At 41.0% G+C, this 14,926-nt stretch overlaps 1 protein-coding gene and 1 long non-coding RNA gene across 2 annotated transcripts in view; both read left to right on the forward strand.

Moving 5' to 3' along the window:
- ADAM12 (ADAM metallopeptidase domain 12) overlaps window positions 1–14,926 on the forward strand; it is a 457,774-nt gene that overhangs the window by 178,162 nt on the left and 264,686 nt on the right. The gene's annotated exons all lie outside the window — the stretch shown is intronic.
- LOC102493324 (uncharacterized) lies at window positions 7,665–13,367 on the forward strand. Its single transcript, XR_333893.2, has 3 exons — window positions 7,665–7,835; window positions 11,217–11,298; window positions 13,065–13,367. It is a non-coding gene; the product is annotated as an uncharacterized LOC102493324 (long non-coding RNA).

Consider the following 14,926-nt stretch of genomic DNA (forward strand, 5'->3'; position numbering starts at 1 on the left):
GGTTCTTGACCTTATGCTTCATTTTCAAAGCTAGTAGGGTAGCATCTTCTTATTTATTCCTCTGACTCTGACCCTCCTATTGGTCTCTTATAAGGACCCTTACAGTTATATGAGGCCCACCTGAGAAATCTAGAATACTCTTCCTTATCTCAAGACTCTTCATATGACCACATCAACAAAGTCCCTTTGCCAGGTAAAGTAAAATATTCACAGGTTTCAGGTATTATGACGTTGAAATGTTTGGAAGACCATTATTCAACTATTATGAGGGGACACTAGTATCAAGAGTTCCTTTCAATCATGTGAAGTTTGCAATGTCTGATAGAAATTCTAATGAAAATATCAAAATGGCAATTGGATATAAGTCTAGAATTCAGGACTGACAAGAAAAATAGGAAACAGTTGAGAATCAAAAAAATATATATAAATTGAGGCAAGACTGAGTAACCTAAAGAGAGAATATATGGAAGAAAAGTAGGTGAAGAACCAATCCCCTTTATTCCTCTATATTGCCTCCATTTTACCTAACACATCAGGGTTGGGAAGTAAAGGAGATCCCAATAAAGGAGAAGGAAAAGCAGCAGCCAGTGAGGTAGAACGGAAATCAGAATCGAAGGCAGGGTTGTAAGGAAGAGGGAGTGGTGGGCTGCTCCTCATGGTACTGAGGGGAGAGTCAAGTAAGGAGGAGAATTGAGGTTTTGATTTGACCAAGGAAAAAGGGAGTGGAGATCTTTATAAGAGCTCTGTTAGTAGAGACAGGAGTCCCACTGCAGGATGAGCAGGAGGAAAAGTAACTAGAAACAGCAAAGTCAAGACTATTCCTAGCAGAGAGTTGCTATTGTGTGGTAACTAGTATTGAAGACAGTTTTGTTTAGAACTGTTTATAGGTGAGTATTATTAAGGCATACGTATATGTTAGGAAAGACCTAGTAGCTTTTTTATCCTTACTACTTTATTTCTGTTACCCGTGTTTCCTCCCTTCTAAGATTTTTAAAGTTCCTGAAAATGCATCATTGTTATAAAAAGCCTGAAAAAGGAAATCAAAAGTTCCAAAATAGAGAAGAACAAATATGGTAAATATCTCTCTAGCAAACTTTAAAAATACTCAGTGTATTGGAGTATGCTACTCTGGGAAAATTTGGCTACTCATAGGTTGAAGGAATTTTTTTTTTTTTTTAATTAAAACTATTAAGGGGGCCGGCAGGTGGCATGGTGGTTAAGGTACTGGACTCTTGCTCTCCTTCTCTCTCTGTCTGCCTCTCTCCGGTGAATGCATGTGTACTGCAGCAAACATAATAATAATAATAATAATGATAAAATTAAATAATAATTTTAAAATTATTAAGATGCAAGGATATATAAATTAACCATTTGTGGCAGGCAAAAATCAGCAGAAGACTCACAGAAGGGTGCTTCCACTCACAACACAATGCACCAAAGTATTCCTTTTAAGTTGATGGCTTACATTCTTACCCTAATGCTTTAGATTGCTAAAATTGAACCTATAACCTTTTAAATTGCTATCATTTGTAATTTACATGAGACATGGTCCCCTGGGGTTTTCTGCATATTCTTCCTCAATATAAATGTAAAAGGAAAACACAGAAGGTTGCTTCCACTCACAACACAATGCACCAAAGTATTCCTTTTAAGTTGATGGCTTACATTCTTACCCTAATGCTTTAGATTGCTAAAATTGAACCTATAACCTTTTAAATTGCTATCATTTGTAATTTACATGAGACATGGTCCCCTGGGGTTTTCTGCATATTCTTCCTCAATATAAATGTAAAAGGAAAAAAAAAAACCTCTAAAGGATAAGAGTACAATATTTAATTAAATAAAAAATTTAAATGTACAAATGAAAATATCACAATCTAAGACAAAGCAAATGGTGCACAGGAAAAGTATCAGTAGTATAAATATAGCTATAATACTGTAAAGGAGTTTTTACAAATTAACAAAAGATGTTCACACCAAAGAAAAAATGAAATTAAGACCATCATCAAGAAAGTGCAAATAAGTAATGGACATATGGGAAAATATTCAAATTGATTTATTCTGAAATGCAGATTCAAATGAGATACTATTGTTTTTAATCTATTAGATCGACAAAGATTAAGAAGACTTTCAGGGTCCAACTATGGTGGCGCATCGGTAGCAACCCAGAAGGGGGTCTGGAAACTGCATAGGAGGCCAAGGTTTGGTTTCTGGGTCAATCTGAACCCGACCAGCACAATCCCATGAGCCTCTAACCTTAGCTAATTGGAAGGCTAGGCCAGGAGGCCACAATGAAAGACCCTGTCAAAAATTCCCATGTTTGGTTCTCTCCTCTTCTCTCTCTTTTCCCCACTCTCTTTCTCCCTCATAAAGAGAAAACCAAAAGGGCTCTGACTCAGAGTTAGTGAGGTTTTAAGAAAGTAGATGGGTTCTTACACAGCTCGAAAGAATAGAAATGTATGCACTCTTTGGTACAACAGTTTGGCAATAAATATTCGAAGTATTTAACATTTATATTGTTTGACTCAGCGATTTCAGGTCAGGGATTTATCCTCATATAATTATCTAATATAATATATTCTAAGACGTAATGCAAAAGCATATCCATTGCAGTGTGTTTATATTCATTGAAGATGTATTTATTGAATATCCGCTCAGTGCTAGGAGCAGAGCTGGGTGCAGAGAATGTAATAGATAAGGAGTGTGTGGAAACAGAACCAGTGCCTCTCCTTCCTTCCTCTGTACCCTCTATCCGAAGTGTAAATAAATAAATTGGCCATGATCAGACGGTGAATTCCTGACTTGGCTCAGTAGCCTTGGGAGGCGTTTTGAAGATTCTAATCTGCAGTTGCATATGAAAAGTTACAGCAAAGCCAACTAAGTCAAGTAGTATTCTTATTGGACTTTGTGCAAATAGCAGACCAAATTGAGACTAAACTTATTTTTTTGGCAGATAAATTCGTTTATGCTTCTCTTTGGTAAAAGAGGAAATGGAGAGAGAAAAAACATTTCAGAAGAAAACTATAGTGCACTTGTTAATAGATTTTAGCTCTGTCCATATTTGTTTTTGGAGTTTTTAGTATCTACCTACAAACTCTGTTTGGACAGAACCCCAACCTTTTTCCTGGCCTTAAGTCTTAAGCAATTTTTTCTTAACTTTGATTCATTCAAGCTAAAACTAATTTTCTTGAAATTAAAAAAAAAAATTAAATGAAAAAATAAATAATTTAAAAAATAATAAAATAAAATAAATTGACCATGATAGCCTAATGCATCCAGTGCTCTGAGGTCTAGCAGATCACACAGAAAGGGCACCTGCCTGGGCTCGGTGAGAAAGCAATGGGAATATACAAGCAAAGATTCTTAGAGGAGGCTGCATCTTAACTGAGATGGAAAGGAACAAACAGTAAGAATTAGCCACCTACGAAGGGCAGGTAAAAAATGGTCAGGGCAAAGGACGTGAGCTAGTGCCTTGAGGGCAAAACAAGGCTGAAAACGCACAACTCACAGATATAGCACACATGGGATACCGAAAGTGTGCACCATAGCCAGGTCTTGAGGACCTTGAAAGTCCTGCATTAGCCCTCCAATAGTAAGAGTGAGAGGATGAAATCAAGATTGAAATTGTTTCAGAGCATTTCCTAGAATAGGGGCCAAAGCTCCACCTGAACCACAGACTTCTGCATAAGAAGGGGTGAGTTTCTCAAAAGAAAATATGAATTTCACAACTAGAAAGAAGAAAGAGAGTGAGTGGAAGACAAGGAAAGGGAGAGAGAAAAGGGAAGAGAGGAAGGAAGAGAGAAGGGAGAAAGGGAGAAGGAGAGAATCCACATGCATAAAAAGAGATTAGGGGCCAAAATATGACTTGGTAGTTAAATGACCTGGATTCCACACAACCAAGTGCACTGTTTGAATCCTGGACCTGATGGCTTGAAAAACACATGAGGCACATGTATACACATACCCCAACTCCAAAAGGAAAGAGAAGTAGAGAAGGGATTGTGGCGTGACCAACCCTCATGAGGGGTGCTTTCTCACTCTCTCCAGTGAGAACTGGCATCCTCTGACAATTTTTTTTTTAAAAACTCAGAAGGAAATACATAAATTAAATGCTAATTTATATTCTTCCAGAGGATATTATTAAGGACTTGAAATTTCTTTAAAATTTCCTCTATTTAATATATATTACTTTTATAATGTAAGAAATTTAAAGACTATGACCGTTATGCAGCCATTAAAATTAATAAAAGTTTCAAAATACATTAAGTATAAATGCTCTCTCAGTCTGCCATCCCATTAAGAAGAGATGCCATCTGACAAACTCAGAATCGAGGTTAAGTTGCCACAGGAATGAAAAACTGGGATTGGGTTTCTATAGACGTTTCCTCCAAAGGCAAATTTAGAGTCCACAGATCAATTAATATTTGCCCCTCGACTACTCTTCTCCCTTCACCCCCAACCCCTGCCTATCCCTTGGGATGGAGATGCTCTGATGGCTTCCACATGTGTGGTCACTTGAATAAGAAAACCTCCACGCTCCCTGAAAAAGTGTTTCCGTATGTGGTCATCTTGGGTTTCTTTTTCCCCTCCTGCGCAAATGGGGGAATCACAGAAAGGTATTGGATTTTCTTTCCTCTGGTGCCCATTGATTTTATATTGCCTGACAACCCTTGGATGCACTGCCAATAGATTTTTTTTATCTTAAAAATAATGTGTAAAGACCAGACGATGGTGTAGCAGTAATGCAATATTATGCAAAGCTGACCCACATGAAGAGATCTGAGTTTGCACTCAGAGACCTGAACCTGAATACACCAGGCACACCTATGCCTACGTTCCAGGATTGGCTGAAGCTGAGGATGGATTGCAGCATGAAGGGGTGGGCGGGGAATTCTCTCTGTCTCTGTCTCTGTCTCTGTCTCTCTCTTGCTCATGGAAGAAATAAAGCTCTAAAAATAGTCTTTAAAATCTTACTTCATGTAATTGCTGAATTTACATGTGGTATATTAAGTATTTGAAAAAAAAAAAAAAAAACAACCAGCCATTTCATTTAAAGGAAAGAGGAGGCTCCACTGTCAGAATATTCAGCTGCTCCAGTGGGAGACCCGGTTTGTGTTTATTATACATCATGGTTTATGGACAGAGAGATGAATATAAAGTCCATCCCTTTGTCTTGGTAATCAGAACTTGAAGTTCCCATGAGGAAGGACAAATATGTATGTCTTTTATTTAGCAGGAAATTGTCCTGCATTTCAAGAGTGTAAAAATACCCTACTAGAAAAATGATTTCTAATTATCTGGTTTCATTCTAGTATGAAATAGACTTATGAGTGGGATGTTTTTTATTTAAGTATTAAAAAAAGACATATGTTTAAAAAATATGACTAAACCTTCTTAGGGTTTTACAAAAATTAAATCCTTCTATCTGAGCCCAACAACATTGTATATTTGAAGTTAACTTTTTGTAACCCTGTCTCACTTCCATTCCTTTAGCTGCTGGTTCTTGATATTCTATGAAATGATCTCTTGGAATCATGCATTTAATAGAAGTTGAATGAAAAAAAAAATCTTAGGATGCACTTTGATGGATCAGAAACTTCCATATCCAAAACATTAAGCTTTTTTTTTTTTTTTGAGAGGTTTTTGCTAAAGGGTGCATGCATTCACCAGAAAAACAGAGAAACAGAAAGTGAGAAATCATCCCCCAGGGAGGGATGGCCATGTTGCAATCCCTTCTCCTCTATTCTTCTCTTGGGATCTTGGGCACGCATGCACATGCGCCTGGTGTGAGTTTAAGCCACTGGGTCGGTGCCTCGAATCATAGTCGACCACATGGGAGGTTCAGCAACATAGCTATTACTCCAACTGCTGGTACCCAAAACATTAACCTTTTTTAATACCAATTTATTTGCTGGCATATTAGGGACATTCTTAAGACTTTGCAACCTTTCAGAATATACTGCTTTGTGGACAGAACTTGGTTTTCATTGGAGAACCCAGATGATGTTGAGGCAACAGGGATTCTCAAACAGTGTCTGCCTTAGCTTACATCCTTCTTTCAGTATTTCAAGTGAGGACTGGGACTGTCCTAGACTGTCCTCAGCCCCTCTCCCTCTAATGGCTTGAGGAATCTCTTCTTCATCCAGACCACAGACCATCACTTAAGAGTTCTCATTCCAAGCAGATCCCACCCCCTTCTCCCGAAGGGCTTTAGGCTTTGGAGCAATGTAAAGGGTGTGGCTGTATGGGGACTGCCAGCCATTGCTGGCCAGCATTCGGCCTCCTTCTCACCTTCCTTCCTGCTGCCAGCTCTCTCAAAAGAATTGTAATTTTTGTTTTTCTGCCCTTTATTTTCTTGGCTCCATGAGGTTCTCAGGAGGATTGTTCATGTGGTTCCTGAGAAAGATGAGGTAGAAGGGCTGATCAAGGTACTGGGAGAGTCTCTCTAAACTAGTCACTTCATGCCCAGAGATGATGCCATCCTGAAATCCATCTTCTTATCCAAGCCAATACTTTTCGAACTTGAATATGCCTATTCATCACAGGGGATACTGTTGACATGAAAATTCTGAATCAGTAGGTCTGGGATGGGATCTGAGAATGTGTTCACCACAAGAGACTAGTGAGGCAGATGCTGCTGGTCTATGCCTTGTATAGTAAAGGTGTTAAAAGCAAAGGGCATTTTACTTGTATGTCAGTGAGATAATCCTCTTAAGGGGGTGAGAAAGGTCTTAGAACTTAGTAACTGCTTCAAACGATGCTTGATGGTGATGACGAAGTGATAGTGGTGATGGTGGTAAAGATGGCAATGGCTGTGATAATGAAGATAGATGGTGGTAGGGATGATATTAATGATAGTAATGATGGAAAAAGTGATAACGATGCTAGTGATGGTGATGAAAATGGTGATGCTGGGGGTGATGGTGACAGTGGTGATGGCGGCAATGACTATGGTGGTAATGGCAAAGAGGATGGTAGTGATGACAATGATACCAGCGATGGTGGTGGTGGTGACAGTGGTGATGTTAGTGGTAATGATGGTGGTGACAGTGATGATGATAATGTTGCCAACAACAGGAAACATTTATCTTCACAGAAATATCATGTTAACCTGTTACAGGATCAGACGTTATTTTCAGAGGGCAAGCATCAAAGGAGAACAGAGAACAAAGTAAGACTTGGTTGCCTTCAGCCAATATAAGATGTGTTTTGATTTCTAACCAGGAACTTAGAGCAGTTTGCAAACCAGCCATAGTCCCAGAGGCCATAACCTCTGCGAGACAGTGATTTAGTCAGTCTTCCTTATCTTCTTGTCCTGGCAAGTGGCAAAGTGCCTGGCACATAGTAACCCTTGAACGAAAATTGTTTACTATCCTCATTTACTGAGCATTTACTATCTGCCAAGCACCCTGCATCTGCCTTTTCTCATTTAACCTTCACAACAAACTGGAAGAGAGAGTAGAATTATTCATTTCAACTTACAGGTGGAAATTAAGTGTTGCTCAAGGTCACTCAACTGGTTGGAGTAGTCAGAACTCAAACTCAGGCACATGAGATTCCACAGCCCAAATGCTTAACCCTGTGCTATCTTGATCCCATTGTGATGACATAAGGATTCCAGAGCACTGTAGCCATCATAAGTGTGTTGGTCTTCTCTAGGGACCACATACCATTCACCAGTGCAGCCCATGGGCCAGAGAACTGCAGAGAAGCCTTTTCTGCTCCACAGGGAAGCTCTCCACCAGGCAAGCCACATGCTCACCAGCTGCATCTATGCTCACCTTTGTCCTCCTCGTGTTCCTGCACCTGCTCTCGAACTCATGCATCCTTCCCAGGTGGTTCTGATTCCATCCTAGATTTGTGCAGGCAGATATCCAGTGACTAGAAAAATAGTACTGGCCTCTAGGAATAGGATGGGGCTCATTATTTTATTTTCAAGCCATCCTCTTTTATCCTTCTGTACCATGTGCAAAGAGTATAATCCCAGCTTGCGTGGGCTGTCTGTACTAGGCATTTTGGGTCTGAGGCTGTCCCTAACAAGCTATCTGTCCCTGCTGCTTTCCAAACACCCATTGTATGTGTCAGGGTAATTTTCACTCTACCTCCATTTCTGCTAAAGTTAGGAAAGTCTTAGGCTTTGTTCCATTTGGGAGGTAGGCTAGAATTACTATGCAGTGGACTCTTGCATCCTGTTATAACCCTATAATGGTTCCTTTGTGACACTAGGAATTCCCAGTTATATTTCCAGGGAGGTCAGACAGGAACAGTGTTGCCAGAAACATTTCTCTGAGCTATGGTTCATACTGAAGTCTTTTGCTCATTTTGGTGAGAAATGCTGAAAATGGTATGTGCTGAAATCCCAGCTGGTTATCAGACTGGTAGACAAGAGCAACCTGCTTTGTAAAGGGGAAACTCCTTGCCCCCCTTACCTTCATGCTGCAGCCTGAATGCATGTTTACTTTCAAATCTCATGTGCTATAAATATGCATGCATGCCTCTACCCAGTTCTGCAGAGAAGTCTGGCTTCTGGCTGAAAACTAACAGCAGAACAATTTTTGAAATAATCAGGCAAAATAATACAAAGATCATGGAAGTTCTTGTCCTGATCTCATATTTATTTGCTGTGTGACCTTGCACTGGTTTTATCATCTCTCTGGGCTTGTTTCCTCACCTGTAAAATAAGGATACTTTACTTTACTAAAAGACTGTGCAGAGATCATTTGGCTTTGAAACTTTGTAACTGCCTGTTTGTAGTCCCTGGGTGTGACATATTTTTAGGAACAGTTACCTGCTGCACAACGATATTTCACTCAATGACAGACCATCCCATAAGGAGTATATAAGCTGTAGCATATAGCCTAGGTGTATAGTAGCTATACCATCTAGGTTTGGGGAGTATGCTCTATGGTGTTTGGACAGTGATTTTATTTCTTAGGATACATCCCCTTCATTAAGCAACACATGACTGTAATTCATCTCTTGTTTCCATTCCACTTCCTTGCTTTGTAATTTAGGATGTGACATTATCCATAAACATAATGTTTTACAATATAACCAGCTCTTGTCCCTCATTTCCAAGGAGTTGATCAAGTATCAGTGTGAGGGACCAGTAGTTGGTGTAATGGCTACCTCACTGGACTCCCATGTAGTCGACCGCAGTTCAAGTCCTGGACCTGGTAGCTTAAACTCACACTGGACGCATGAGCATGTGTGCCCAAGAGCCCAAAGGGATTGCGGCATGGCCATCCCCCCTAGCGAGTGATTTCTCACTTTCTGTCTCTCTGTCTCTCTCTGTCTTTCTGGTGACCGCACATGCCCTATAGCAAAAACCTCTTAAAAAAAAAAAATATATATATATATATATATGAATATGATACAAACAGGAGGGGTTTTTTTGTTTGTTTTTTGTTTTTTGTTTTTCCATCCCTGAGAAAGCATTCAAGCCTCAGCCACCAGGTCAGTCTCTTTTGAAAGCAGTTGGAACAGTGGAATCAGATAATCCTGGCCTCTCCTGAGGATACTTCCTTTCTAAAGAGCTGCTTTGCACTCCCAATTCTGATTCACAGAGGGAAGGAGCCTTGTTTCTGATGGCAAACCAAAGCCATCCATGAGGGAAGGAGGCTGGCTTGGCACTGGAGCCTCCCTGATGTCCAATTCCCCTGAGCAATTGCTCCCTTATCTCCTGCCAGAGCACCTGAGGGGATCTTCTAAGAAACAGCTGGCCTGGGGTTAGCAAAAGACCTTTGGAAGCTCCTCCTCCTTAGCTTCCTGGCAACTTTGTTTTTCTTGAGTTCATTTACACCTTTTTCCCATGACTGAGAGAGAGAGACAGAAAGAGATAGAGAGACAGCACTTCCAGTAGGGTCTTTATGCCTTCATCTACCCTTAGCTTTAGTCCCACATCATGGGAAGCACATCTGAGTCTGAGGCTGTCCCTAACAAGCTATCTGTCCCTGCTACTTTCCAAATACCCATTGCATGTGTCAGGGTAATTTTCACTCTACCTCCATTTCTGGATACTCAGCATGTTCAGGGAAACCTCCAGATGTGAACCTGGAACCTTCCCATGTGGCTAAGACTTACGGAGCATTGCATTACTGCACCACCTTTTGCCTACTCTTCCTGCTCACTTTTGGCTGACAACAGACTTTAGACATGTTAATGTAATCCTGTAACAATGGCAGTGTGTCTGTCTACAGTCCAGGTTGGCAAAAAAGGCAGAAAGGAGAAGTGATCTGAAGGCGATGTGCTGTGCTCTGAGCAGAGATGAGCTAACGGTATTAAGAGAAGACCCCTGTGAGAACTCCCTTCATGATGGAGCTGGGCACCGTGTCCTTGAGTTTCCTGAGAATTAGAATGGCCCTCCATCCTTTCTGTGCCTGTTCCTCCCTCTCATGCCTATGTGACCCACTCCCCAGAGGGGCCCTACATAATAGTCCACAACTACAGGCTTCTGAAAAGCAAGACCATGGCTCTAAAAAAGAGATGCCTGAATGTTGGGGATGTGTTCAGGTATGCCTTTCTCCTTCCTGGGGCTCTCCTTGCTGGCATGGGCCCAGCTTGCAGCCTTCACTGGCTGTCCTAGGATGGAAAAGTTAAACAAGGGTTGCTCCAACCTCAAGGCAAGGAATGAGGATACCCAAGTCAGACCCTTTCTCAGGGCTTCCTGAGGGTACTCATCTTCCTGAGGGCACTCATATCAGGTCTCTATGGGTGGTACTGACTGTGGATGGTGCCATACTGGTTACTCGGAGACATGCTTGGAAATCACCCTCTCCCACACTTTCCCCAGTACTGACCACCAGGAGTCCAGATGTCCAGAGATATACAAGCTTAGCTAGGGTGGCAGTCATCAGTTCTACTCTGAGGGCACAGTGTTGAGTTCAAATCCAGGCCCTGTCATTATGGGCTGCATGACTCAGATAACACCTAGCAACACAGAGGCCCCACTTTCCTCATCAATGAAACTGAGCTCCAACCCCTGGGATGCTATGAGGGTTCTGTGTGGTGATATGCCAAGATAGGAACATTAGCATGAGCCTCAGAAAACGGAAGTCCAGACACCCTCACTTTTGTCAGCATACCCCGAAACAGCCATATCCAATCCACAAATCTCCCTCCCTCCAGCAGTTAGAGGCAAACCATGACATTTACTAAAGTTGACCAAAGGCAATGGGGAATTTCCTTTAATGTCACAGTGTTTCTGCTCTCCACAGGTCCCTGCTTGGCCTGCCATCAGCCCCTGTCCTGCACTAAAGTGACAAAAAAAGAACAATGTCACCACTTTCTTTATATCGTGTAGGTACACGCTACATAGTGCTGCTGAGGAAATTCCCCTAACATTGCTCATCTTTATTATTCTCTCTAAAATTTGAGTTGCAGCCTTTTAGATTTTTTAATATAGATATCTAATAGGTCCTCAGCTCATTTGTTCAAGGGCATTTAAAAGGCAGTTTATTCTTCATTTTAGTAGGTATGACAAAGGCAGACAACAGAATCCTTTCTGTGGAGAAATAACACTCGTTCCCAATTAGTGTTCATATTCTCGGCACTTACAACCTCAACTGATTGAAGAGAACAGAAGAATGAGACACATGAAGCTAAAATATGAGAAATACTTCTTTGAAATCCAGTTTGAATGTATGTCAGAGCATTATGCTTTAGATTTATTAAGGAAGGAGGGACTACTAGATTAAATTGCACAAGTTTATCTAGAATTCTGCTTGTTGTAAGCAAAATACTTCTCCCCAAATTGTATCCTAAGTGGAAGGGCTTGTGAAAACTTTTAAACTATAAATTGATAGGAAAAATGACAGAGGCAAAAATGAATATTTCTTGTTTGAATAACGCATTTGCAATAGAGTTGGCAGAGCTGAGCTTTCGAAATCTCCAAGGAGTGGAGGAGCAATTAGTAAGTATGATGAATCAGCTGACAAAGGCTTTTTTCCCTTGGCCCTGTGTGAAACGATAGAAAATTTCCTATTGCAAGTCTAATTTCCCAAGAAATTGGAGTATGTATTGAATAAAGGCTGAGATCTCCAAGGAGAGTCAGAAAGCAAGAAGACAGGAAAACTATATGCTTTTTATCTACTGACTGCTGCTATGGAAGTGTGAAATTACAGATTCTTAGCAATCTCCGCGATCACCAACCATTTCTGAAAATTGAAGTCACTCCGGTGATGCCTATCTTCTTTGTGGTTAGAAAACAGCCCAGAAATGCAGGATTAAATCCCAAAATGGTAGCTCGAGGCGAATATCTAGATCAGCACACTGATCAGATCAACCAAAACATCCCTGATGAGTTTGTCATAGCCAGCTCTTGGTTCTGTGGCTGCTGAGATGCCAGGGACCTCGTTTTCCAAGAGATGCCATTCTGTAGGCTAAGCACCGACTGGGAGTCATGGGTCTTCTCAGCTCTTCTTCCAACAATCTGTAGACATAAGCACTAGCCTTGTTCTCATTTTTCAGGTGAAGAAACTGGCTCACAGGCTGAGAGATTCACCCAATGAAACCTGGTTAGCAATAGGCCAAATCTTACAAAGCTGCCCATTGCATTTCATGTAAGGCTTCAAAGGCCAATTACTCTAAACAGGACCCATTTTTTAGGAGGGAGAATGCTGTGCTGCAGAGATTTCCAGACCTGGCATCTTCTCTGCAAACAGCACCTCTCTGCAGAAACCCAGAACACACCATTAGTAACCTGCAAGGCTAGGAGCCTATGAGCTGTCCCTAACATTGAGTCCCTCCCCACATTTTGAGAGAATAAGGATGTTCATGGTTCTATATGGTGCCTATGTTTGCATGTGCCATGGAGGCAGCCTCACAGTTCAAAGGAGGCTGGGCTCAGATGCTAAGGACCATGGAAGACAGCCATCCAGGGAGGAGAACTTCTGCTGGACAATGAGGCCACTCTCTGGGTGGCGCATGACCAGATGACCTCTTGGGACCTAGTCTGGCTTTCTGGTCTGATGGTGTACAACAGTTCAGTGATTTAGAGGTAAACATCTGCCTTGAGAAGAGTAAAGATGCCCCATTGTTTTCATTTGTGTTCGCTTTGGTTTCAGGGTGATTCTTTAACAGAGGGTCATGACACCGGTTCAGCCCCATTGCTCTTTGGAGAGAATGAAGAAGGTCTAATCCCCAGAGAGGAGGAGGATTCTCTCTCCTTTGGATTTCAGACCAGCCACCCATCCCCTGGTGATAGATTTTAGCACCTCTCTCCTGTCTGTGCTGGACATGAACAATGAGCAGCAACCTCCCCCCCAAATTCCTTTCCCTCAAGTGAGAGAGAAGACAGATGGCAAGGAGCATATTTGAAGCATTTTAACCTTGTCCACATGTTATAACATTATAAAAAGAGTAGAAAATGGCACATATTAAAATCACTCATATTCCAATAACCTGAGCATAATGGTTATTTTATATGTTCCTTTCAGATCTTCTATTTATGTATATATTTCATTGTCAGCATGACTTTGTACCACTCTCTCTCTCTCTTTGAAAAATATACCATATATATTTCCTATGTTGCCACTTAATCCTCAAAGCTAGAGTCTTTAATGCCTGAGAACTAATTCGTTAAGTGCATTTGCCAACCATTTGAGCCATTCCCTTCTTGCTGGGTATCTAGATGTGTCTAGTGTTTAGAATATTAGGAACTATATTGGGATTAGTATCTTTGCTAAGCAGGCCCGTCAGGACTGTTCACTGTGAATCAGAATGTGGAATCAGAATATGTTCTGGGAACCTCTGGGCCTTCGTGGGCTGGAGATGAGTAAGTGCCTGCCTCATGGTACCGATCACAGTGAGAAAGTGAAGTCTCACCCAGGGACCAGGAGGTGCTCCAGGGCTCTAGGAAAGGGCCCCCCCCCATTGCTAACAGGAGAATGGGTGGTACCAGACTTACATCTGAGAGGAGAGGCTCTTGAACACATGACAGTTACTTCCTTTTTGACTTTTTGAGTTGGGTAAGGCTTTCAAAACCAATTATTTACAAGTGACGCTTTTATAGCTTTGGATCATTAGAGGAAGAAGAGATACTAAGGGTTACCAGGTTTAGCCAGTACATACATAGATGCCTATTTCAATGTGCATTTGGGATCATGAATAATTATTTTATAACTATGTTCTAAATAGTGCATAAGACAACTTACACTAAAAAGAAACTTACTCATTGTTTATCTCAAATTCAGATTTAACTAATTATCTTATGTTTTATACAGCAACCCTGTCCAAGCACAATAAACACGACACACTGTCCTTGTACAGAGTGAAGTCTGAGAGACCTTAGATTAGATATTTATACTCCCTAACCTCTGTTTCCTCAGCTGCAAAAAGGAATATAGTATTTGCACTTATCTAAGAGAGCTCTGGCAAGTGCTCAGTAGATATTTACTCCCAGGATTGCTATCACAAAAAGGGAACCTGGTTCTTTAGAGAATGGACTTAATACTAGTCATGTTCCATGTGGCCATAGAGAGATGCAATCTGTTTTCCTCTGAAGAACCGAAGTTCCCTGGTGGTTGACTGACAACCTAGGCATACGCTCTCCATGAAGGAGAGCTTTTACCATCCTCCCGCATGGGCTTAGTCTCTGCTGAAGTTCAGAGACATTCTCCATGTTACGCTAAGATGCTGTTTTATTATAAATTCCAGAATTATACAGATTCTGTCTCTCAGTCTGTTCCTCCTTATTTCCAATTCTCAGTAGCCTAGTTCAGGTGAATTCCCACTGATTATCCAATTCGTTGAAAAACCTCTATTTCCTGTTTTCTCTACAAACTGAGTTTTTCACTTGCCCAGAGGTATCTGATAGTAGCAACAGAAAAGAAAGACTATCAATTTTTTTTTTTGTCTAAATAGGTGGAGTTAATATACCTGTCAAATTGGTGGCTTAACTGGCATTGTTAAAATATACTCATTGCCT

Source organism: Tupaia chinensis, unplaced genomic scaffold (assembly GCF_000334495.1).
Source record: "Tupaia chinensis unplaced genomic scaffold, TupChi_1.0 Scaffold000113_1, whole genome shotgun sequence".
Lineage (NCBI taxonomy): Eukaryota > Metazoa > Chordata > Mammalia > Scandentia > Tupaiidae > Tupaia > Tupaia belangeri.